Genomic DNA, 25,280 nt, shown 5'->3' on the forward strand with positions numbered 1-25,280 from the left:
GAAAAGATAAACAAAATCAACAGAACTCTCACTAGATTAATAGAAATAGAAAAGAAAGGACCCTAATAAGTTCAATCAGAAATGAAAAAGGAGACATCACAACTCATACCATGGAAATACAAAATATCATCTCTGAATACTATAAAATCTTTATGCACATAAACTTGAAAACATTGAGGAAATGGACAAATTCTTGGAAATGCACAAGTTCCCTAGGCTCAGGCAGGAAGAAATAGAACTCCTGAATAGACCAATATCTAGTAACACCCTTTTATGATAAGAACACTTAACAAAATGGGCATAGATGGAACATATCTCATTATTATAAAAGTCACATATGACAAACCAGCCAAGATCATACTACATAGGGAAAAATTGAGAGTATTCCTGCTTAGAAAAGGAATCAGACAAGGTTACCACTTCTATTGAACGTAGTGCTGGAAGTACTAGCCAGAGCAACCAGGCAGGAGAAGGAAATCAAGGGTATCCAAATGGGGAAAGAAGAAGTCAAACTATCACTCTTTGCTGATGATATGATCTTATATTTAGAAAACACTGAAGATTCTGCCAAGAGACTCCTGGAAGTGATAAATAAATTCAGCAAATTATCAGGTTACAAAATCAATGTATACAAATCAGTAGCATTCCTATACACCAACAATAGTTGAGCTGAGAATCAAATCAAAGATTCAATACTTTCCACAATAGCAACAAGGAAAATAAAATACCTAGGAATATACTTAACAAAGGAGGTGTCCTCTGCAGGGAGAACTTCAAAACACTGAGACAAAAAAATCACAGAAGATGTAAACAAATGGAAAAACATACCATGCATGGATCAGCAGAATCAACATTGTTAAAATGTCTACACTACCTGAAGTGGTTTACAGATTCTATACAATCCCCATTAAAATACCAATGTCATTTTTTGAAGATATAGAAAAAATAATTCTATGCTTCGTATAGATCCAGAAAAGACCCTGAATAGCCAAAGCAACTTTGAACAAAAAGAACAAATTGGGAGCCATCACTTTACCAGACTTCAAGATATAGCACAAGGCTAGAGTAACCAAAATAGCATGATACTTGCACAAGAATAAAAACATTGACCAATGGAACAGAATAGAGAACCCAGATATAAAACTATCCTCATATGGCCATGTGATCTTTGACAAAGTGGACAAAAACATACATTGGAGAAAAGAATCTCTATTCAATAAATGGTGCTGGGAAAATTGTATAGCCACATGTAGAAGACTGAAACAGGATCCACACCTCTCACCACTCACAAAAATTAATACACAATGGATAATAGACTTAAACTGAAGGCATGAAACTATAAGAATTCTAGAAGAAGAGATTGGAAAAACTCTTTTTTTTTTAAATTTATTTATTTTATTTTAGCGTATTATGGGGGTACAAGTGTTAAGTTTACTTATATTGCCCATGCCCCTCTCCCCCCTCGAGTAAGAGCTTCAAGCATGTCCATCCGCCAAACGTTGCACATCTTACTCGTTGTGGTTGTATATATCCCTCCCCTCCGCCCCCCTCCCACCCTCCCGACACCCAATAAATGTTATTCCTATATGTCCACTTAGGTGTTGATCCGATAATACCAATTTGCTGGTGAGTACATGTCATGCTGGTTTTGGAAAAACTCTTAACGATATCAGTCTAGGCCATGAATTTATAAGACAACCCCCAAAACAATCACAGCAACAACAAAAATAAATAAATCAGACCTGATTAAATTAAAAAGCTTCTGCACAGACAAGGAAACAATCAATACAGAGAATAGGCAACCTACAGAATGGGAGAAAATATTTACATGCTATATATCTGATAAAGGGCTAAAAACCAGAATCTACAAAGAGCTCAAGCAAATCAGCAAGAAAACATCAAACAGCCCCATTAAAAAGTGGACAAAATACATGAAATGCAGTTGCATGCTGGAGACAGCAGATGCTCACACCACGTCATCTCTGACCTGGAGGAGGTGCAGTCCATTTATGGGCAGGCCCACAATGGAGCAAACTGACAGCTCAAGGTGTCAATTGAAATCCAAGACAGCTACGTAAGAGATGTGAGAAGGTTCTGTGTGACAAGCGTCCTGAGAGGCACAAACAGTGAGAGCTTGAAGGAGGAAGGAGTGACTGGTCTCAAGTGACTGGGAACGCATTGCGACAGGATTTGACAAGAGGAGAGAGCATGTGGAGCAGAGTGAGTGGAGAAAGAAGCAGGAGGGAAAGAGGAAGAACGGCTTGGGAAGGAACAGCCAAGGTGGTGCTGTCCTAATTCTGGAAAATCCGTCAGTTTAAGTGTGTCGGGGGTTCAGTGGACTCCTCAGCTGTTGCCCAGCCACTGTTTTTATTTTTGGCCAGAGGCCACACTCCCTAATTAACACAAGAACTTCCTCAGTCTGGAGAAGACTGGGCTGAAAGGCTCCTGGGTCTAAATCCCATCCTGTCTCCAACTGGCCATGTGACTTTACAAGGCACTCAATTTCTCTTGGCCTCCACTGCCTCATTGGAAAATGACGACGATTCACTTATCACATTTATTTCTCAGGGTTGTTGGGAGAACCTAAGGTAGTGTTTGTGAAGATGTTTTGAATCATGAAGGTATAGTATAATGCAAAGCATTACCTGCGGCACTAAGACTAGTGTTGTTCTAATATAAAGCTGTGCCCTGCTTGTTTTATCTTTTATTTTTGTTAGGGCTTTTCTGTAGATTATGAAAATAAACAGTGTATTTACGTGGGTTACTAGAATTATGAAAATGAGGAATGGAACTTGTGATCCTTGAATTAAACAATTTTCCCTGAGCCAGTTTATCTAAGACAGGCATTGTGTTTCTAGGCTGTAATAAACTAATTTCCTTCCTTCCTTCCTTCCTTCCTTCCTTCCTTCCTTCCTTCCTTCCTTCCTTCCTTCCTTCCTTCCTTCCTTCCTTCCTTCCTTCCTTCCTTCCTTCCTTCCTTCCCTCCTTCTCTTCCTTCCTTCCTTCCCTTCCTTCCATCTATCTGTTCTCTGATATTTGTTTAGTTAGGCACATTATTTAGCCCAGGAAAATGGAATTAAAGGCAATTAACTTATGATCACTTTGTATATTATTGCTAGATGATTTGTTCTCAAAGACTGAGAACACAATCAAAAGCACAGAACATTATGTCATTGTTACAACTATGAAGAATCTTACAGGACTTCAAGATCACCACCATGAGCAGTAATTATCAATATTATCACACTACTAATGTATAGATATGCTAGTACCAGAGAGTTGTGATTGATGGAGTGCAAGAAAATTACCTTTCATTGTAAAAAAACCCAAAAAACCCAAAACCCAAACTGAAACCAAATGTCTCCCAAAAAGAGTGTCAGTAAAATGGTTTCCCTGAATCTGAGACTCTTGATGTGGGCGTCCCCATTGGTTTGTGCACAAAATTTCAAAGGTTTGGCTTCTTTATTTTCTTCCTTATGATATAATCTTTGGAGAAAGGATGAGGTTTTTTTTTTTTTGTAATGCTTATTTAAGCTACAGATTTACCTATGCATAGAACATGAATGGTGTAATAGCAAGGCACGATCTATCAAGCTCATCATGATTAAGGAAATTCTTGGGAGGACAAGTCTCCATAGAAATTGTCTAAATATGGCAACCTCCTAATGAAATCTCTCCTGTCAGGGTAAAGGAGTGTTTAACGGGTCCCATATGTTTTCCAAGGGATCTCTTTCCACCTCGGCTACTTCCTCCAGCCAGTTCTTATTTTTTGCTATGAAAAGCAAAGAAACGTGATTTCAGGGAGGGCTTAAATATTAAGCATTCTTTCCCCTAATCCATTCTAGTGCAATTGTATGTAGATATTAGGGGACTTTTTTTGGTCATATCTGTCGCTTGGAATTTCTCCATTAATGGAGTCTCTGAAGACATTTTAGCAATGAATAATATCTTTTATCTCGTCGGAATATGCATGGGATTCCCATTGTCTGTCCTAGTGTGACTCTGGGTAGACAGCCAGTAAGATTTCCTCTTTCAAGTCTCTGTCAGGAATAAAAACTCAGTTCTTCAGTAGTGCCCAGATGAAAACGTGAGAGTGGATGCTTTGCAAACTGCGGCCCAGCTGTTCTGTGGTTTATGAATTTTTTAGCAAGGCTGGGGCCGGCGACTGAAGCAGCATTGGCTGAGTTCAGGCATACGCTGGGGGTTTGATTGCTTCAAGCAGGGGTTAGAAAAACCTGGCAGTGTTTTCTGGGTTTTCCCTTTGAGGTTTGGAGATTTGTTCAACTTTTTTTCAAAGCCAAGCTCAGAAAACGGAAAATGGGAGAAACCCCTGAGTCCAGAAACTCAGGCTGGAGCCGTCCTGGGCGATACTCCCGAGAATAGAGCCACACGGAGGCCCAGGTCAGCACCGTGTGGAGAGGGACACTCTGCACATCTTCTCCTCAGTGGAGAAACCAGCGTTTGGGGTCCTGCCTCTAGGAACGGCTGACGTTCTCTGCCAAATCTCACTTGAGCGGCACTGTGGGAAGGGGTGGGGAGAGTCCAGCTTTGGGCCGAGGGCGGGAGAGTGAGGACTTAGCGGTTGAAAGAAAGGGGTACCTCAAAGGCCTGAAGCTGCCCAGAAAGTCTTTTAGTACAACTCTTCTTTCCTGGTATTCCACCTCTTTGATAATTCCTCTGAGGGCTGGGGGAGGTCTTATTTTTTATATCTTGTCTCAGCTTCTTTAGTGAGGTTTGACATTGGGGCAAAGGAAAATACCCATTGGCTAGATGCCATTGCTGTTCACTGGCCACCGGGAGGCCAGGCTAGGGATAGGGAACTAAGACAATCTTCCCTGCGGGGAGGGGGCCTCTGACACTGGGGTGTATGTAAGACAAAGTGAAGTGCAAAGACTTGATCTATCTGATCTTGTAGTTGCTCAAAATAGATCATCCCCATTCAATGACTCCTCAGCCTGGCTGAGTGCATCGGACTCTCTGCATCAGAAGTTCTCCTCTCTGATCTGGGGGAGATTTGACACATACTCCAGCCTGGAGCCTGCCCCAGACCACACGTGTTAGGATCTCAGAGGGTGGGGCCTGGACACTGACTCCAAAGCTCCCCAGGTGGATCTAATGAGCAGCCAGCGTTAGTAACCATTGGTCTACACTGTTCCAATGAGCTGGGCCCTGCAGTTGCCATATCTTCATTTTGTGGAGGGAGGCCAGGTGCAGACGTAGGGACAAGGTTGCTGTTTTCCTTGGGTGAGCAGGAAAGGCCTCTGCTGGGGTAAATTTTGTGCGTGGACATGAAGGGAGTGGGATGATGGGGGGAGAGCTTCGCACCCACCCTACAACACAAGGCTAGTTTCAGAAGGCGGGTGGGAGGGAGGGGACAGGGGAGGCATGGTGGCATTTATCTTGCTGCTATCACACTGGTTCAGGTAGACTTAGGTCCCTTTAAAGCCTCGTCAATGCAGAAAAAAATCCATTGGTTAGAAATAACGCATTGGTTAAAAATAACCTGAATCTGATGGTAATTATTAAGTAAATGGATATGAAATTAGAACTAAAGTTTAGTTTAAACAAGGTGAGATTTCATGGAATCTAGCACTATAGGTGCATTAAAAAAGACAAGAAAACAAACTGTGGGCGAGTAGGAAAAAACCGGGTTGCTGGTAGGGAAAGGGTGACGTAGCCCCTTATTTGGCTGGCTTTGATCTGTGTACGATAGAAGCCTGGGGAAGGAGCCTGTGGGCAGGTCATGGTTATGCTTTTGAAGGTGACCAGTGGCACTGATGTGCCCCAAGTGTGACTACTTTGTTGCCCTATGCCTAATTAGGTAAGCAAGGGGCTCACAGTGGAGATTATTTCATTTATTAGGTTCGAATGAAACCTGTGGGAATTGGTAAGATGTGATCTTAAATTAACATACTTCCTGCAGCACCTGCGATGGGGTATTATCAGAATTAATTAAACAGTCTGAAATCGCAGGCGCGGTGTCAGGTTGGGATAAGCAGATGCCTGAGAGCCTGCATGCCCGGGCTGGGTCTCCAAGCACTTGAGCAGTGTCTTTCTCACCCTCTCCCCACATCCTGACGGGTCTCGTTGCGGAGCCTTTGAAGCTTATGTAGACGTGGTGGGGGATTCTATGGGGATGCATATAAACAAGTAAACCAGTGTTGCTCAAATTTTAATACTTTTCTAAGTATTGCCCGGGATGCCAGTGATTTTCTGAAGGGGTAGACAGAAAGCCTCAGAGAGCTGGCTTTGTTTTCCTCTCCTCTGAGGTTTCAATCAGTTTTAAGTTATTTGGTGGAACAATAGGAATCCATCTTTTAAAGTCTCTTTCTCCCCCATCTGCTTGCAAAAGGCATTGTTACCCAGATGAAATGCACGTGTCAAAGCATACAGTAAACGCTGTGCTTGTGTGTGTGTGTGCGCGCGAGCGTGTGCGAGCTTGTGTGCCGTTCTTTTCTGGCGGCCATGCCAATTAGTAATATGTCAATTTCAACTGATAGGCAAAATTTGTTACTAGAGTTCTTTTGATTTATAAGCCAGTTTCCATGGAACATGGATACTGGCCCAATTGTGGCCTGGCTTAGTGGCTAAAATGCAACTTCCATTATGTGTAAGTAAGCACTTGCCATGAAAAAAGTGTTCTGTTTACTTAATTAGTGAATATGATGTATTTCAGCAGCAAGGAAAGGGCTGGGCCAGGGATCAGATGCCTCTGGACAATAGCGTGCAGACAGGGACTGGTTTAGAGGCCCCAGTGCAGTTAGCTCCTGAATGTCCTCAGGAGCAGAGGGAAGTCTATGCACTCAGCATCCCAGGCAGAACACTGAGGTCTAGAAGGCTAAAATAACTGGTCCTTGTGCCATCTTGACATGTTCCTCAGTACCTTCATCGAAAAAGTTGCTTAGTTTTCAAGACTTGCATTTCTAAACAGTTCCTCCTTAAGTAAATGAACTGGATCCCCCCTCTCTGTCCCTGAACACCCTTCCCACTACCTTAGGGTAGCTGTTTTCTCTTTGGATTGTGGTTAGTCATCTCCTCCTTGGATGATAATCTCCTTGGATACCATGTCTGATTCCTGCTTACAATTCCAGCACTGACTCTGGGGCAGTCTTTTGAATGTGCCTGATGATGACTAAGTTATGTTTTCCAAAAAGGAAAGTAGTTGAAAGACGATTGGCAGGGAAGGAATGAAAACGGCAACTGGTTCAAGGTCACTGCCTAGCCAGGACTGGACAGAGAGGCACACCAAATTTCTTTGGCTCTTTTCATTCTACCAGGCTGCCAAGGGATACTCAGAACCTTAGTGCACTTACAGCTCTTTGGGGAGTACTATCTCCCCATTCAGTTGGCCCATATCATATTTGATAAGTCATTTCACTTGTGAAAGATTGAGAAAGACTTAGCTTACATAACTGATGAAAGTGGAGTTAATTTTCTTCTGTGTAGTATTGTTTGCCAAAGGGCATGGGAGTTATATGTTTGCCCATTGTATTTTACTTTCTATGCTGTTCTTCATAGAGCCACTCATCAAAGACCCTGGCCACTTACCTGGTGTCTCTAGGATAAGGCCTTATGCCTCATACACTTCCTCCTTTTCTCTTTCCTTCAAAATGCACCAGCCCTGAGTGCCCCAGCCTCTGTGGATGAAATATACACACAATTCTTGCTCCACAGATGCATGTTTGTAGAGCCTGTTCTCAGGACTGATGCCCTCTGAGTGGTGTGGGCTTAGATGGGGCACCTCAGGCTCCAGAACTCTTCTGGAACCTTTTGAGTACAATTTTTAGGCACATTAATTACCATCAGAGAGACTCTGGGCTATTAGTGGTTGGAGTCTAATCATTTTGACAGAAGAAATTGAAAGGGTGGTTCTGTGAGCTGATAATAGAATTGTAGAGCTAGCAAGATAGCTTGGAGATTATCTGCGCAAACTTTCCTATCACGTTTGTAGAAACTGAGGCCCAGAGATGAAAGTCACACAACAAGGATAGATCAAGGTCAGGTCTAGAGTTAGCCTTTTTGATGGCTAGCTCATTGCTTTCTCTACACATGCATTGAAGGCAAGTTCTCATTTCTTTGTTGCTGTTTTCTGTCTTAGTTCATGATGGCCCCCTTATCCCTACACTTTTGTGGGAAAGAAATTCACCCCACCCCAATTAAAAAAAAAGACAACATATAAATGTAAATATTCATTTTATAAATATGCATTTCAATTAAATATACATTTATTTTAAATACATGTGTTAATTATACATGTTACATCAGATCACAATTAAGTCAACAGAAGGTGATGATTTGCATATAATCAAGCTTGTATATTAATCAGTTGTCAATCTTGAATGCCATTTTTTTTATCAGATGGCACCTTCCATGGAGGCATATGAGGGCCAGAAATTTGAAACAATGATCAACCTATGTGTATCTGAAAGTGTGCTTCTGTGTCGCTCTGTGCTACTTAATTTTCCCTCTTTGGCCTCCCAGGATTTCATTTTTAGTTCTTCAGGGAGCTCAGGGTGTTCTCAGCCTTCACTTCTGGGAGGAAGATCTTTTGAAGGAGTAGAGAAGTTTCTCTTTGCCTGGAGGCAAATGTCTCTGAAGTTTCTTACTCTATTCTAAAAGATTTTCTGGACAGTGGGGGTTGTTAACTAGGTTACGAATGTGCCACTGAGGGGTATCAGTTGTCATGGGGAGGAAAGAAGAGAACCAGTCAATGTTTCAGCTGGAAGGAATTCCTCCAAAATGATCTAACTCGAATCTTGCACTTAGCAGGGAAGGAAACCAAGGCCCAGAGATGCAAACTCTCTCCCATGGGAATCCTACCCATGGGAGAGAAACTCCTCTTGAGAGAAACTCCTTTTGAGTTTCTGGCCTCTCATGAAGTCATCAGCATCCATTCTGCCCCTGCAGACCTGCTGCTCCATTCTTGGCTGGTAGCGTAGTAAGATATCACCTGCATGGCAGGGTTTGTCTGAGTATAGCCTGTTCCCCTCAAGGGTTGTTTTCTAATCCTTCTATAACCACAGAGTGCCTGGCATACAGTAGGTGCTGAATACATACAGAAATGAAGAGACTGTGGATTGGAAGGGCATGGATTCATTTGGAAAATATATGGAAATGCCTCTTCTTTATGGATATCATGGTTGAAAGCACCTAAGTGCATTTGTGTCTCAGAAAACCAGCGAATCATTTCTTGGGAGGGCAGAGGGGACAAAGAGTGGACCCGTTGCTTTATCGCTAAGCTATCCTCTTTCCTCATGCTGGGCCTGCTTCCAGAAGTAATTAATCAACGCGGACAATTCCTTTGTCCTCTTGTCCTTTGGTCTGTGGTATAAAAAATGTTATTTTAGCTAGAGGAATTGTGATCACTTAGCATTTCCTCTACATTTGTTTTCTGATATTGCTGTAAGATAGCAGGAAAAGGTTTTTCGTTTGATTTCTTGATTAATTATGGTTAGACATGTCCCACTTTTACATTATTCTAGTGAAAACATTCTGCTTATGCTTGACCATCTCTACTCTTGGATGGAATGTGTTCATTAAAAAGCATTTGTTTTTTAAAAGTTTAGTTTACAAGGAAGAAGGAACATATTATAAAACAATTTAGGAGATGATGATTTTAAACCTTTAGAGCAACCCCACATGTACCTGGGGTGTCACTACTTTCTGCCATATGGAAAATCCACAGGGGAGATGTATTGGCCCTTTGAAATATTTATGGCCCATTTACCATTTGCAGGATAATAAACTAGGCAATATGATAGATCAGAGATGGATTCTGTCCCTAAGAGTTTGTAGAAAATGAAAACAGTGCCTATAGGCCTTGATGTCTTCCTAGGAAAATGATTTGAATTTATTTATTTATTCAACACACCTTTATTGGGCACTTACCATGAAGGACGCAATAGTGAATCAGACAGTGAGGGGCTCTGCCCTCATGTTGCATACTTTGTAGTAGGTTGTAAGCATGAAGCTGGATCCACAGGCTGAGACTGCAAAGCAAGTTTATGCTTTGACTCATCTTCATAACAATTATATGCATACACATACCAATTATATGTAAACAATAAAATATAAAACCAAAAAGACCATAGTCTCAAAATTAAGATGAACAACAAAACAGCTAGCCAAGGTGGTAAGTAGGGCTAAATGAAGCCCGTGCCTGCTGGGACCCAGATTGAGAAGCAAATAATGGTGGCTGGGAGTTTGGCTCCAGCTGGGACTAAACATGCTTCGTGGAAGGATGGGAGATTGGATCCAGGCTTACTGCTTGAAGCCAAAGGCAAGGCTTTTTTCTGCCTTGCCACAATGGTTTTTTCTGCTCCAACACCTATTTTTGAAAGAAGGCTGGGGGAGAAAAGTGCCACCTGCTGCTGCTAAGACTATAGCTTAAAAGGATCTGCTAACCTAGGGAAGACAGGGCACTAAGACAGAGCCTTGGGATTCTGAACTAAATCAAGCTGCTCTTTGGCCTATTTAGGGGTATCTGTATAGGTACACCCCTAAATTATTGAAGGGCAGGGACCTCAAACCACTTTTATCAAACCAGGTTCTGGACTGTGGCTATAGGAGGCCAGACACCAGAGATAGAGGAGAACAAGGACAAAGCAATTACAAAAATTTTCCCACTTAAGCCTCAAAATCTAAATTTAAAATTACACAAAGAAATTAAGGGGTAGGAAAACTAGCCAACCAAACCAACGATCAGAAAATTAACACGCTCAGATAAAATTAACCTTTTTTTATAGCCTGAATAACTTTTTAAATAAATATTTGTAGATATACATAATGAGTGAGATGTGAACCATCTGGGGGATGGTCATGCTGGAAACTCAGACTTGTAGGGGGAGGGGGGAATGGGAATTTATTGAAGCCTTAAAATCTGTACCCCCATAATATGCCGAAATAAAAAAAATATTTGTAGAAAGCTTAGACTAATTAAGGAAAAATAATAGTCATAAAAAAATACAATATTTTGTAAGAAGAACAGGCAGAGACAAAACCAGCTGAATGTGAAAAAGAATCAATTTTGAACTTAGAAGTGAATCTTAGAAGTAAAAAATCACCATCAGAATAAGACATAGTGGGTGAGATAAACTCTAGATAAGGCAGATGGTGGAAGGATTTGTGTTTTGGAAGTCGATACAGAGGTGGTCACCTAGAACATAGCAAAGAGAAATAAAAAGTTAATATTAAAATAAAGCAAAGCAGTGAAGAAACAGACATGAAGGATGGATGAGAAGCTTAATATACATCCAATAGGAGTTCCAGAAGAAGAAAATGGAAGGAATGGTGGAGAAGCAATATTTGAAGAGATAATAGCTGTTAATTTTCAGTATTGCATAGACAGGAATCCTCAGATCAAAATATACCCTAAGAACTGAGCTACATAAAGAAATATAAAACTACATCTAGACACATCCTGTTCAATCTGCAGAATATTAAGGATTTAAAGAAAATTTTGGAAACTATGAGAAAAAGAAGAAATGTTGAATTTAAAGGAAGGATAATCAGAAACATTTCTCAACAGGAAAATTAGGTGCCCGAGGATGCTTCTTATATCCAAAGTGCTTGGTGAAAACATCTGTCCATTTATAACTTCATGTACAGCTAAAAATATCATTCAAAGTGGAAACAAAATGAAGACACTTTCAGATATACAAAGGCTGAGGGAATTTGACACTTACAGAACTCTCCAAGGTTGTACTTTAGTAAGACAAAAAGTGAACCACAGGAAAGACATCGGATGGAAGAAACACTGATTAACGCAAAAATTAATAAAATGTGTTGGTAAATTTACTTAACTATTGACTAAAACAAAACACTCATTTTTGTGTATGTGTATTTAAAACAAGTCCAAGCAGAATATTAAACAATAATCAAATATGAGGCTGTTTCAATGGGTAGTTTAGCAAGCTGAAGTCTATCTGTTTGGGGAGCAGGTAGAAATTTGTTAGAAAATTTTGTAGTTATAGATGAGCTTGGAATAAAAACCAAATGAAACAAAACCAATATTCAGATGTGTGAAACCTAAAGTAAAGCCATACAGAAATGTGGAAAACAGAGAGATGGGAAAAGTATATATTAGGCAAATACTAACTAAAAGAAATCTTGTGTAGCAATTCTAATAACAAAGTAGAATTTAAGAAGAAAGCACTAATAGTTGTAATCATGGACACTGCATAATAATAATAAAAGCAATAATCCACCAAGGAGTCACAATAATCATAAATTTGTATTACCTAACAATATAGTCTCAAAGTGTACAAGCAAAATTTAGTAGAATTATAAAAGAAATTTGATTAATCAATAATTATTGCGGGACATTTCTATACATTTTATCATATGTTTATCTATTGAGTACACAATATTTACACGATTATCAAAAATTTGAACAACAAATTTATGCCCAAGAAATAAAGAATGTATGTTGTCTTCAAGAACACATCAAACATTTACAAAAATTATGTTCTAGATTTCTAAGGGACTTTCATCAAATTTTAAGGAATTGATGTCATTCAGATTATGTTCTCTGATCTCAGTGAAATTAAATTAGAAATCATATGAATATAGTAAAAACAGCAGTAACGAAATTCATGCTTAATAACATTTGTGAGCCATAGCAATATTTGCATATGAGGTAGATTTAGAGCTTTAAAAATATTTATTAGCCACCAAGAAGTGTTAAAAGTAAATAAGATAAGTGATCAACTCTAGAAGCTAAATGAAGAACAACAGAGTAAACCTAAAGAAACTAGAATGAATGATATAATAAAGATAAGAGCATAAATTAATAAAATTGAAAATAAAGAAGATTGTTGACAAAATAAAATGATTTATTTGAAGGGAGAACTCAAACTTAATGGTACCTACAGTTCTCTTTCAAGACACCTATGAAAAAGAAAGATTAAAAGGAATAAATAAATAATAAAAAGAATTATTATAGATAACATTAAAATAAGAGACTATTGTGAATAACTTTAGTAAATTAATAGACTTAGAAAAATGGATAATTTTCTAAAGGAATGTAAATAAAATTTTATTTAAAAAGTGATAATAAACCTAAATAAACCAATAGCCATTATGAGTACCTCTTCTTAACAGGTACAAGGTCCAGACAGTTTCAGAGGTAGATTTTAGCATACGCTTAAGGACTGGATGATCTTTCCCTCGTATTAAGATTTCAGAGGATGATAAAAGGGGGGATGCTACTGAGTGTATTTGGACTCAATAGCAAAGGACATAACAAGAACAAAATTATGGAATTATAAACTATTTCTTTTCAGACTGAATTTAATAGAATCTTAAAAAAGCGATGCATTAAGACAAAGTAAGGTTTATCTTGGATATAAAAGTAAATTAATCATCAGAAAATCTATTAGTGTAACTTACTGTATTATCAGATAGAAGTAGAAAAGGCATTTAATCTGCTCCATAGATACAGAAAAATTATTCACTTAATTCAATACTCATTTTTAATAAGAATCCTAAAAAAGTTAGGAAAAGAGGGAACCCTTTTTAACCTCATAAAGACTATCTTTAAAAATCTCACACCTACTATCTAATGGTAAAACTTTGGAAATATCTCCATCAAGGTTAAAAACAAGACAATGATGCTCACTCTATCTGGCTTTTGTCAACATTGTGTGGGAGTCACGGCCAATGCAATAAAACAAGAAAAGAAAAGGTATAAGAATTGAAAAGGAAGAAATAAAACTAACTTATTTCCAAGCAACATGATTGCCTACATCAAAAATTCCAAACAAACTGGGAATAGTTCCAGCTCTTTGAGAGGCTGAGGCAGGAGGATTGCTTGAGCCCATGAGTTCAAGACAGCCTGGGCAACATAATGAGACTTAGCCTCAAAAAAAAAAAAAAAAAAAACAAAACCAAAAATTCTAGACAATATGCGGACAATTTTTAGAAACAATAAAAGAGTTAAGCAAAGTTGTTGAATCACGGATCAATACACAAAATCCTTTCTACATTCCATCCTTTCCTAAGTTTTCATAGAGCTAAGATATTATGGCTTCCTGTAAAGGCAGTGTAGAAGCAATGCAAACACTGTAAACATAAACACGTCCTAGAAGAGATCATTCTGGAGTGAACGGCAAAAGCCAAACCATTAGAAGAGGCCATCTATTACAGAGATCATCAAATGCATTATCAAGCACAAAATGTAACAGGAAAGAACTCCCAGTTATAAAAACAACAACATCAGTGAGTTAGGAAAATACGTAACAGTAAACGACTTCTATGAAGAATTTCACCAAACTTATTTAAGGACATGAAAGATCTGAATAAATGTGGAGTTATACCATGTTCCTGAGTGGAAAGTTTTAATATAATAAAGATCTTAATTTATTCCAAATTAATCTATAAATTAGATACTATTACAATAACAATTGTCAGGATTTTTAAAAGTAGAACTTGACAATCTGATTTTAAAATTTATAAGGAAGAGTGAAACTCTATAACTGGCAAAAAACACTTTAAGAAGAATAAAGGAGGAAGGCATGACCTATCAGGTATCAAGAACAAATAGATCCATGGAATAGAATGAGGAACCCAGAACAGACCAACACATATATAGTTACCAGACATTTAACACACCTGCTGTGTCAAATCACTGGGGGAAAAATATTCAGATAATGATGCAAAGACAAGTGGCTATCCATGTTGTAAAAAGTAAAATTATATCTTTATCTTACTCTGAATACAAAAAGTTAAAAAGTAAATCTTCAAAATTTTTGGAAGAAAATGTTTGACAATTTATTTTTGGCTTTGAGGTTTGGAAGTGTCACTTAAACTGGATAAAAAGCATATGCATAAATAAATATGTGGTAATTTGATACATTTATAACATACGTTATATGTATACACGCATGTATACATGAACATACATGGGTGTGTACTTTTGAACAATGACATATACAATAAATGCATTGATAAAGTGAGATGCAGAGTGGAAGAATGTATTTGCAATGTGTAAAGCTGATGAAGAATTTTGCATCCTTTGAAACAAAGAGAGACAGAAGACTATGCCATTCAGAATCCAATTCCTGGGTTTGAACTTGGCTTTATCACTTATTAACTGTGTGTAACCTTAGGCAAGTTATTTAACCTTTCTTGCTCTCAATTTTTTTGTTTTTAAAAACATGGGTAACAATCTTGATAGTATTGTGATGTTGTTGTGAGGATGAAATCAGTTAATATGTGTGAAGTCCTAAGAATAACGTCTTACATTTTGCAAACATCCCCAAAACATTAGCCATTATTAATTTTTTAAAAAATTTCAGAACACTATGGGGGTACAAATGTTTTGGTTACATGTATTGCTTCTATACAGTTTGAGTCAATGTTATAAGTGTGCCCATCCCCCAGATAGTGTTCACTGTACCTGTTAGGTGTGAATTTACCCAACCCCTCCCCTCCCACCTGCTTGATTTCTGTTGAGTTTTACTTCCATATGTGCATAGAAGCGTTGATCTATTAGTTCCAGTTTAGTAGTGAGTACATGTAGTGTTTGTTTTTTCATTCTTGTGATATTTCATTTAGAAGAATGGTCGCTAGTTCCATCCAGGTTATTAAAAAGGTATTAATTCCTCATTTTTTATGGCTGAGTATTACTCCATGGTATACATATACCATATTTTATTAATCCACTCATGTACTGATGGACACTTGGGTTGATTCTACATCTTTGTGATTGTGCTGTATATTATCCAGAATTTATAAAAATTACTCTAAATTAGTAAGGCTAACAATTTAATAGAAAAGGAGTAATGGATATGAATTAAAATGGAGGAATTCTGTATGGTTAATAAATATATAAACATAAAAATAACATATAAAAAGATTCTCCATGCCCCTAGTAATTATGAAAATGTAAACTAAAACAATAGTGGGGTGTAAGTTTATACCTATCAGGTGACAAAAATTTAGAAGTCTGGTGTTGCAAGGATATGGAACCATGTAAACTTTCATACACTGCTGATGTGAGTATAAATTTTCAAAAGTGGTGTCATAATTAGAGAAGTAATTTGATGATGTCTGGTAAATCTTAAAATATATATACCTTACAACTCAGAGCTTCCATTGCTAAGAATGTACTACAGAGAATTTCTTGTAAATGTGCACAAGGACATTGTGTGCAAGAATACTTATTGAAGTCTTGTGTGCAATGGTGAAGAACTAGAAACAACCTAAATATCCACCAAGAGGGGATCAGATAAATTGTTTATTCATATAATAAAATAAAATATAAAATTTTTCATTAAAATGAAGTAGTGCTACATTTATTTCATGGATAAATCTCAAAACTTAAAGATAGATTTTAAAAAGTAAGTTAAAGAAAGACATAGTTTTGATACATTTATATAAAAATTTAAAGCTTGCAAAACAATATTATATATTATTTATGAATACATACATAAGTAGTAAAAGTAAGAAAGAATTTATGAGAATGATAAACATCAAATTCAAGATATGAGTTTTCTCTGAGGAGGGCAAGAAAGGAATGTGCTTGGATATGGGTACATAGGCAGTTTGAAGTGCATCTATAATTTTTAGTATATGTGCTGCCGAAGCAAGCACATATAATTTTTTATTTCTTTGAAATAAAATGAAAATTTCTGAAACAAATATGGCCAAGTGTAAAGGTTTGTTCATGCTGGGGTGTGTGTGGGGGAGTGAGAACTGTGCCATTGTTCTCTATGTTTTTCTGTGTTTGAAATATTTCCTAAAATGAAAAAAAATAGTATTTAAAACTCACATAAATATATATGTACACATGCACATTTTTTTTAAAGGTACTTCTCCTTTAAAACTTATAGCATACTAACTGAAGTCCAAATGACACAAACAGATATGTTCGAGTTTGGTGTCTTTACACTAACATTATGTTAAGCTCATATGGAATTTCACATGATGCAGAATAAAACTAACATCTAAGCTGTCTAAGCATTTTCTCCTTACTGAGTAATTATTCCTTTAAAAATAATTAGCCAGTCTCCCTGATTGGGTTAATCACAAACTTTTTGATGGTGCTCAGACCTCAGGAACTGAGCCATAAGCCCATTATGTTGTCTCTCAAGGAGATCAAGTTGCACAGAGGATTATAAACTTGCATTATTTAACATTTCCATGTTGAAACATGGGGAAAAAATTACGGAGAGCGCTGGGGTAACAGAGAAGGGGCCCAGGTAACCTGATAGAGGGTGATGGTCTGGGGCAATGACAAACACTGTGCTAGCACCAGGAGGTGACAGGTCCAGTCCTGTCCCAACTCTCTTTCCTTGCGTCCCCATTTCTCTTTTGTAAATGAGGGATTGAGCTGTGTGGTCTCAACAGTCCCTTGAGACTCTTAAATTCCGTGATTCTACCAACATAGCACATGCTCTTTTGTATGCCATTTTCAAAGGGAGACATAATTGGCACAATTATATGCTGACCTTTAGTAGTATGTTTAATGTTTGAGGTTTTTACCTTTCCACTTAAGATTTTTCCCATTTCAACCTGCTGTTTAGTGTGCACTCAGCCCAGGATGCATGCATGACTCATTAAACTAGATGCATGTGTGATTTGTCCTTGGGTGACCTTGGTCTTCTCATAACCTTCCATTTTCCTATGGGGTGGATAAAAGTTGGTGTGACCTTAAAAAAATGGCTGCCGAGTGCACCTGCATTAGCTCTCTAACTACTTGGTTCTTAGTGAGCGAGGATGTAAATTATGTGCATTTTTGAGAACTTAGCTCTATAAATAGACCCCAACCTATTTTACAACCAAAGGTATTTTAGGATAAATGAAGCACATCTCTGAAATTGTTAAAGAGGCTTCCCCTCTATAATAAAAACTAAAAATAAAACCCTTCTAACCTAATATTAGGGTTACATTAGAAATGGGCCGACATGCCTAAAATTATATATGTATTGATGATGGTGATGATGACCCTTTTGTTCTGAGCTATTAGAAGTAAATGGCATATAAAGTAATTAAAATAACAGAATTCTGGGAAATGGTGGAATGAGAAATTAAAAGCTGTGATATAGTTTTACATTCTTGTGGAAATCCATTGATCATAATTAGCACATAAGCTAAATCAGAATGAATGGGTAGATTCTAAAGTACAAGCATAATATCGTAGGTTATGGATAATGTCTTTTCTTTTTGTTTAATGGATATATGATTGGTTCTCAAATGCTGTTCGGCTGGTAATGGAAATGGGTTTCCCTTAAAAGCCCTTTTTCTAAGCTTTCATAGCACCCAGACATTACGCTTTTCTTCAAACGTGATGTAGACGCAATGTACGTGCTGTCAAGTTAAACAGGTACTAGAATAGACAGCTCCGGGGTGAAGGGCAAAGGTCAAACAATCAGAAGTGGCCATCTATTGCAGAGATCATCAAACAGGCATGCCATCAATGGACTCAGGCGAGAATGTTAGAAATTAATCAGCTCAGTTCTCAGTGTTTAGCCAGGCTGATTATATATGCCCTGGAATGTGAGCATGTGATGACAGGCCAGAGAAACCAAAGTAATAGGAGTCCATTCCCAACAAAGGCTGGGAAGACGGATCAATTTGCAATATTCTTTTCTGCACCCATGCAACAAAGCAGAAACATGAAAGCAGAACATTAAGGGATGCTCCCTATGAACTGGACCAATCAATAAACATCAGTGGTAAAGAAAAAAAGTTCCTCATTCTCTTGAGTACCCTGAGGGCTTTTCCATCTCATGGAAGTGATGAGTGGTGGTGGCCTCTGTCATGTTCCCTTCACCTACACGGTGTCATCCTCTGCCGTCTCAAGGTGAACACTGCTAAGCACCAGCCGACGGAGGATTTTGTGGGAGCGTTTAAGGAAACGACTGCCTCTTGTTAGAAAGAGACGTGCTCTGCTGGCTGGGAGGCAGATGGACAACTGTGCCTGTGGCCTCTGGGAAATATGTGGAAGGGAGGGTCAGAACAGAGTGAGATAGCAGTTCTCCCTCGGCCCCCAGCCGTGCTAAACATACCAGGTGTTTGCTACCATCAGGGATTGAAGGGCTGCGTAATATTGAGGGTCCTCTTTATTTCTCAGACTTGAGAGTCATTAATGGAGAGCTGGAAAAAGAGTCAGCAAAGAATAGCCAGGAAGCAATTTAGAGGTAGAAAAATATGCTTAGGTCTAAGACAGATTATTAACAGCATAATTCCAGTCTTGGCTTAATGTGGTAGAGACCCAGCTCTCAATGTGTGTGTGAGCATGTGCAAGCGCTTGTGTGCATGTATGTAAGAATGTGTGTGTGTGTGTGTGTATGCACGCATGTACATATATAGGAAAGAGAAGAAAGGGGCTGTCAGGATAAGCACTTTCTGAAACTTATGAGACTGTCAGACCAATTCTTTTCTCTTCTAAATCATTTCCCGTAAAACAAGGAGATGATTATCTGACTGCTAGAGGAAAGCAGGGGTATTATATTTCATTTGGGGGGAATGTAGATTTATGGCAGATGGAACGGTTTTTTTTTTAAACCAACAACCCAGCAATGGCAGAGTTCATAGCGTGAGTTACAGCGCTCGCCTATGTTTTGCGTTTTCAGCTGATGGGATTTACAGACATTTGTAGTGGTTTCGGGGGCTGTGCCATGGAGGGCACTCTTGCTCGAGGAGTGTGAGGAAGAACAGAGGACATCTTGAACCTGTTCAACAAAGGCAGTGCTTTCCCAAAACTGCCCAATGCCTAAAAGAGGTTTTGCAAAGTCAGAGGAGATGAGTTCATTGACTAGCAGTGACAAAGCATCTATTCTGTGTCAAGTATGTGCCAAGCACTGGGATGAAGCTGTGAAATGACAGACTCCTGCCTTTAGGAAACTCACGGTCATAGCGAAGGCGGTAGACTTCTGGAGAGGCCCATCCCAGACACGTGGGAGCACAGAAGAGGAAGGGTCAGTTTTGAAGAAACCACCACTGGCGAGATTCTGGGGGGTAGGGACAGCAGGGAGGTCCGGAAGAGTTGCATGCACCTGAGGCTCTGCAAGGGGCTTGGGTAGACTGGGTTGTGGGTGTACGTGGGTGAGGGTGGAGTGTGGACAGTGGGTAAGGCCCACAGCAAGGGAGGGGATGAGTTCAGTTTTTGACATTTTTGTATTGTGATGGAGGCAGAAATGTGCCACAAGAGATTTTAGAGAGAGAAAATTACTTTGGTTGGTGAAATTAAGCCTTCTGACTAAAAGAAAAGGTATCCATCCCTTATCTTTTTTAACCTGATGAAAAAAGTGCCTTTTCATAAAACTTCCATCCAGAAGAGGAGAATCATAAAAATGTGGCGTCTGCTCCAGGTCAGTACCCCCTCTTCCCTCAACAGCTCTTCACGCTGAGAGGGCGGGGTTCACGCGCCTGCTCCTCTGGGCCTGCAGCACTGGTCTGGTTTATCTGAGTTCCGCTCAAGACGAGACACAGAGCTAGGGCGTTCCCAAAGTACGGTCTGATTGTCGGTGAGTGCAGGGGACAAATTCGTCCCACGTCGCTTTGTTTGCACACTCTGCATTGCTCTCATGTTAACATTGCATTGTTTGCTGATCTTAAACCTGCAGGAATGGAAATTTCCAGGTCTTCTACATGTCAATGGCAAGAATCCATTTCTCTGTCTTTCTGTACAACTGATGTTCTGAACTCTAATAAAGAGCTTAATCCTTCATGTCTTCATCATTTTCTTCTTTTTGTCCTTTTGAATCTTGATTGTATCCACCACAATGAAAAGCCATATTGCATTTAAAAGGATTTATAATGAAAATATTTTCATTTTAACAGGATTAGAAGTAAACATTTAAAAAATAAAAAGACCATATAACTTTCCTACCTAACTATCTTAACATTCCTGTGATTTTATTTGTCTGGTTCATGTGTAGAAAAAGCTGTACAGCTTTGCAATCATAAAATGGACAAAATTTCGTTTTCTGGTTTTAAAGAAACACACCTTAAGTCTTTCTCATGTTGCAATAATCTTCAAAACGAAAACGTAAAACAGTTGCATAATATTTCATAACGTGGTTATGCCACAATATACTGTACCATTATTCCATTGTTACATAATCAGTTTATTTTCTAATTACAAAAATGCAGCAACATTAATCTTTTCTTCTTATTTTATGTTTCTTTTGTGTATTATTTTCCCAGGGTAAATTCCTACAGGTCAAACTAGAGGGGTCAAATTACTATGTCAAACATAAGCAGTGTTTTTATGGTTGTTGAAATGCAATGCAGATTGCTTTCAAAAACCCAATGACATTTCTACCAGAAATGTAACAGACTTTCTGGGTCTTCATCCCCATTAGTGATGGCAGAGCCAAGACTAGTCGTTGGTTATTGAACCAGACATTACAAATTCAACTCAATGGAGTGCCATTCTGCCCTCATTTCTTCATTTGGTATTACAAATAGGACAGACTTTGTGGGATATATAAAGGCCGGAATCTTGCCCACTGCCATGTTCCCAGCTTCTAGTGCACAGTGAAGGCTCAACAAATATGATCGAATGAATAAAATGCCTTCTATATTCTGTAGCATTTTTTTTCAGACATATCATCCATTAACTTCATTAAAAAAAGAAAGGATTGGTGTGGGATGATTTATTATTTGTGAATCCTTTAGACTCCAAGTGTTAAACTCTTTCTTAAGGACTGTTTTACCATTGTTTAGTAATAGATTTTATTTCTAAATAGTGAGGCATTATAGATAAAATTATCTATTTGCAAATCAATAAGATTTGCCTAAACTGGAAACAAAAAAAAATTAATTTCCAATTTTTTATACTACAGATTCCAGGACACTTTTTTCAGTTCTAAGCTGGTGGTTTCCATGTTCAGTTTCCTGCTCCAGAGATGGGGAACTGGTTTTGAAGGGGAAAGCTGTCCTTCTGTAAGATCAGCCTCTGGCCAACGCCCCATGACTCCAGCTAGTGCCAGGCCATGAAGTTTTCTGAAACAGTCTGTTCTGGGGCCTGGGTCCCACATTCTCAGTGACAGTCCTGCTGGGCCCTGGAAGAAGACCGTAGCTGCAGAGTGCAGGAGCAGGTGTGTGTGTGTGTGTGTGTGTGTGTGTGTGTGTGTGTGTGTGTGTGTGAAATGACGCTTTGGGGGCATCTCCTGCCTCTGGTTCCCCAGAGACTTCTCCCACTTGCCCAGGATGGATTCATACTGACCATCATGCCCAGCCAGCCTGTCTACAGAGATTATTCTAGAAGGCAACTACTTTGTTGATATATTTTTCTTGAAATATTCCTCCTTTGTCTTTTTGGATGTATTTATTCACATACATGCTCCGATTGAATCGGTTGGCTGCTGTTAGATCCCAGAGTTCCTTGGTAATACCAGAAACCAAGTGCTTCGTTAGTTGAGTTATGAAGCAGAGGACCTGTTTGTATCCGTATATATAGGTTTATGCTAACTACAACTAAAACAACTGCTATTCCCCCCGTGCCACCCCACTATTAGTTGAGTGTCTATAATGTACCGGACTCTGTGCTAGATGCCTTGCATATATTTTCCCTAATTTTTACAACAACCCTGCAAGGTAGATATTCATATTGCTGTCATTTACTGTATCAGTAGTCTCCCAGCAGGAAACAGTTGGCCCACTCAAATTAGGATAATTTAAGTTTAATAAAGGGACTATTTACAAAAGCTTGGTTAGGGTGAGGAAAATCCCAGTGTGCCTGGGGCTAGCTCCTTTGTTACAAGGCTAAGGCTGAAGGGGGAAGGGAGGGTGTGGGTATGGGGGCTGGGAAGGCTGTTTAAGGACGCTGCCAGCAGGAGTTGAGTCTCTCTGCTAAAGGATGGGGTTGATCCACAGCAATCCTGCAACAATGGAGCCAGGGAAATGAATATTCCAAGATCACCCTTCTACCTTTCTCTGATCATCCAACGAGCAGCCAGAGGGCAAGGCAACTTGCTCATGTGTTCTGTATGTGCAAGGTGGAGAAGGGTAATGGGTTGGGGGTGGTACCCAGTGCAGCCACCAGGCTCACTGATGGAGTTAGCAATTAGCTCATTGTCATACTTTGCTCTCTTCATCCTCTCAATTCCTGGTGATGGTGACTTCAATATTCAGGTGTTTGATCTATGAACCCTCTAGCCTCTCTATTGCCTTACCTCTTCACCTCCAAAGCCCTTACCTCCTCCCCATTCCTTTGCCCACTCTGCGGGCACACTCAATGACCTTATTGTTACCACTCTCCCTACATTCATGGAGACTTCCGGGCCAGGGATACTTTCCTCTTTTCACTCTCTGTTTATCTTCATGTTCTCACTCCTACCTTTCCCAGGTAGGATTCCTCAGTTCGTGATTAGGATCCCTCTCATGCTTTCTTACACCCCTGACTCTATGCTCCTCCTGGCAAAACCCAGCTCTGGTTAGCACCATCTACCTGTATCCCTATGGCTATACTTGGGCAGCTGAAACTTGTTGGAGAAAATGTACCATTGGGCCAGCTTATCTCATTAAAATGAGTACTACAAATCTCAAATGAGCTGTCATCCACCTGACATTCCTACTGCATGTCCCTCATAGGAAAATGCTTTCTGTCCCTCTAAGTTACTATTTAACACCTCTCTCCTCAAATCTCTCATATCCTCTCCTCCTGGCCTGCTCTCAGTTGAGGAGCTTTCCTTGTGCTTTACTTAGAAAACACCCACCACTCACCCCCACTAACCTGCCTGCATCTATGTCCACACTAGCACCTTCCCTCTTCTTACAGGGATGTGTTCTGTGCTTGCTTAAATCCAGCCTCTCCACGTGTGTTCTAGATCCTATCCACATCCTTTCTCGGGGACTTGGTGCTGCAATTTTCTCCATTCTTTTCTGTATCACCATTCCTCTAACTTAGATCATTTCCATAAGCATCTAAACATGTTCTAGTATTTTTCACCTTAAACACATGAGCTCACTTATCCCACATCCCATTTGTGTTTCTGCCTCATTTCTTTGTTCCTCTTAGCAGCAAAGTATCTTGATGATGTAGTAGGTGCTCCACTTCCTCATCCCACATTCTCTCCTGATTGACTCCCTGAAATGGCCTTGTCAAGGTCACCAATGACTTTTATGTTTCCAATCCAATAGTCACTATTTTGTCTTGATCTTCCTGGCTCTCTCAGCAGCGTTTGATACAGCTGACCATCCTCCTTCTTGAAATGTTTTTTCTCATTTTTCCCATGAAAGCTGCTTTCTGGTTTTGCTCCCATCTCCCTGGCAGCTCAGTCTTAGGCTCCTTTGCTGGCTCCTTATCCTCCACTTGACCTCCAAAGGATGACATGATCCAGGCCTTTCACTTTTTTCTCTACACACTGCAGCTAGATAATCTTACCATTTATACTGTGATCATGCTGAAGTTTTTATCTGTAGCTCAAACCACTCTCTTGAACTTGTATTGACTTCTCTATTGGATGCCTAAGGGCTATCTGTGGGAGACACTGTTGGGCGGTCTCCCAAACACATCCTCTTCATGAACCCACATCTAGACCGTGTGCCCACATTCCAGCCTCATGTACCAATAGGTGCAGCCATGTGACTGACTTCTAGCCATGACATGTGAGCAGAAGTGATGTGCACCACTTCTAGATTTGGCCCGTTGAAACTTCCCACATGTGATGTTCCATATTTCTTATCTTTCATAGACCGATGCATATGAGCTCAGTGACTTTTAAAACTAAATGAAGATGGAGGGGCCACCACATGGAAGGAACCTGGGTCCCTGAATCACCATTTGGAGGAGAGCTGCCCACCAATTGGGAATAACTGATTTGAATTTCATCTGAGCAAGAAATAAAATCTTATTGTATTAAGTCATTGGAGTTTTGTCTTTGTCTTATAAAAGCAGCCAGAATTACCTTAATGAATATAACATCTTAACCTTAAACTGTCCCAGCAGAAATTTTGGTTCCATTTGTCCCAAACTTGCTCCTATTCTAGTCTTGTTCATTTTAGGATATGGTGTCACCATCCAGCAGCTGCTCAGCACTAGAAGAGTGCCTGGCACATAGTAGGTGCTCATAAATACATGTTGAATCAATGCCTTTCATTCTTGATTCATTTCTTTCCTTCTCTGCCATCTAATCCATCAGTAAGCCCTATAAGCTCTATTTCACAGCACCCATCTACTTCTCTCTACCTTTACTCTAGCCATCTTAGTTAAAACTTCTGCCATCTGTCACTGGCAGAAGTGCCTCTAATTAGCAGGAGGCTCTAACTAGACTCCCTGTTGTGTTCTTTCACCCTTCAATCCAATCCCCTTAGAGCTGCTAGATTAC

At 39.4% G+C, this 25,280-nt stretch overlaps 1 long non-coding RNA gene across 1 annotated transcript in view; it reads left to right on the forward strand.

Annotated features, from left to right (window-relative positions):
- The window catches only part of LOC142869965 (uncharacterized), a 101,356-nt gene extending 76,546 nt beyond the window's left edge, over window positions 1–24,810 (forward strand). The window contains exon 3 of the long non-coding RNA XR_012918494.1: window positions 24,648–24,810. This is a non-coding gene — a long non-coding RNA (uncharacterized LOC142869965). The remainder of the gene's footprint in view (window positions 1–24,647) is intronic.
- Window positions 24,811–25,280: the final 470 nt, after the last annotated feature.

Source organism: Microcebus murinus, chromosome 3 (genome assembly GCF_040939455.1).
Source record: "Microcebus murinus isolate Inina chromosome 3, M.murinus_Inina_mat1.0, whole genome shotgun sequence".
Taxonomy (NCBI): Eukaryota; Metazoa; Chordata; class Mammalia; order Primates; family Cheirogaleidae; genus Microcebus; species Microcebus murinus.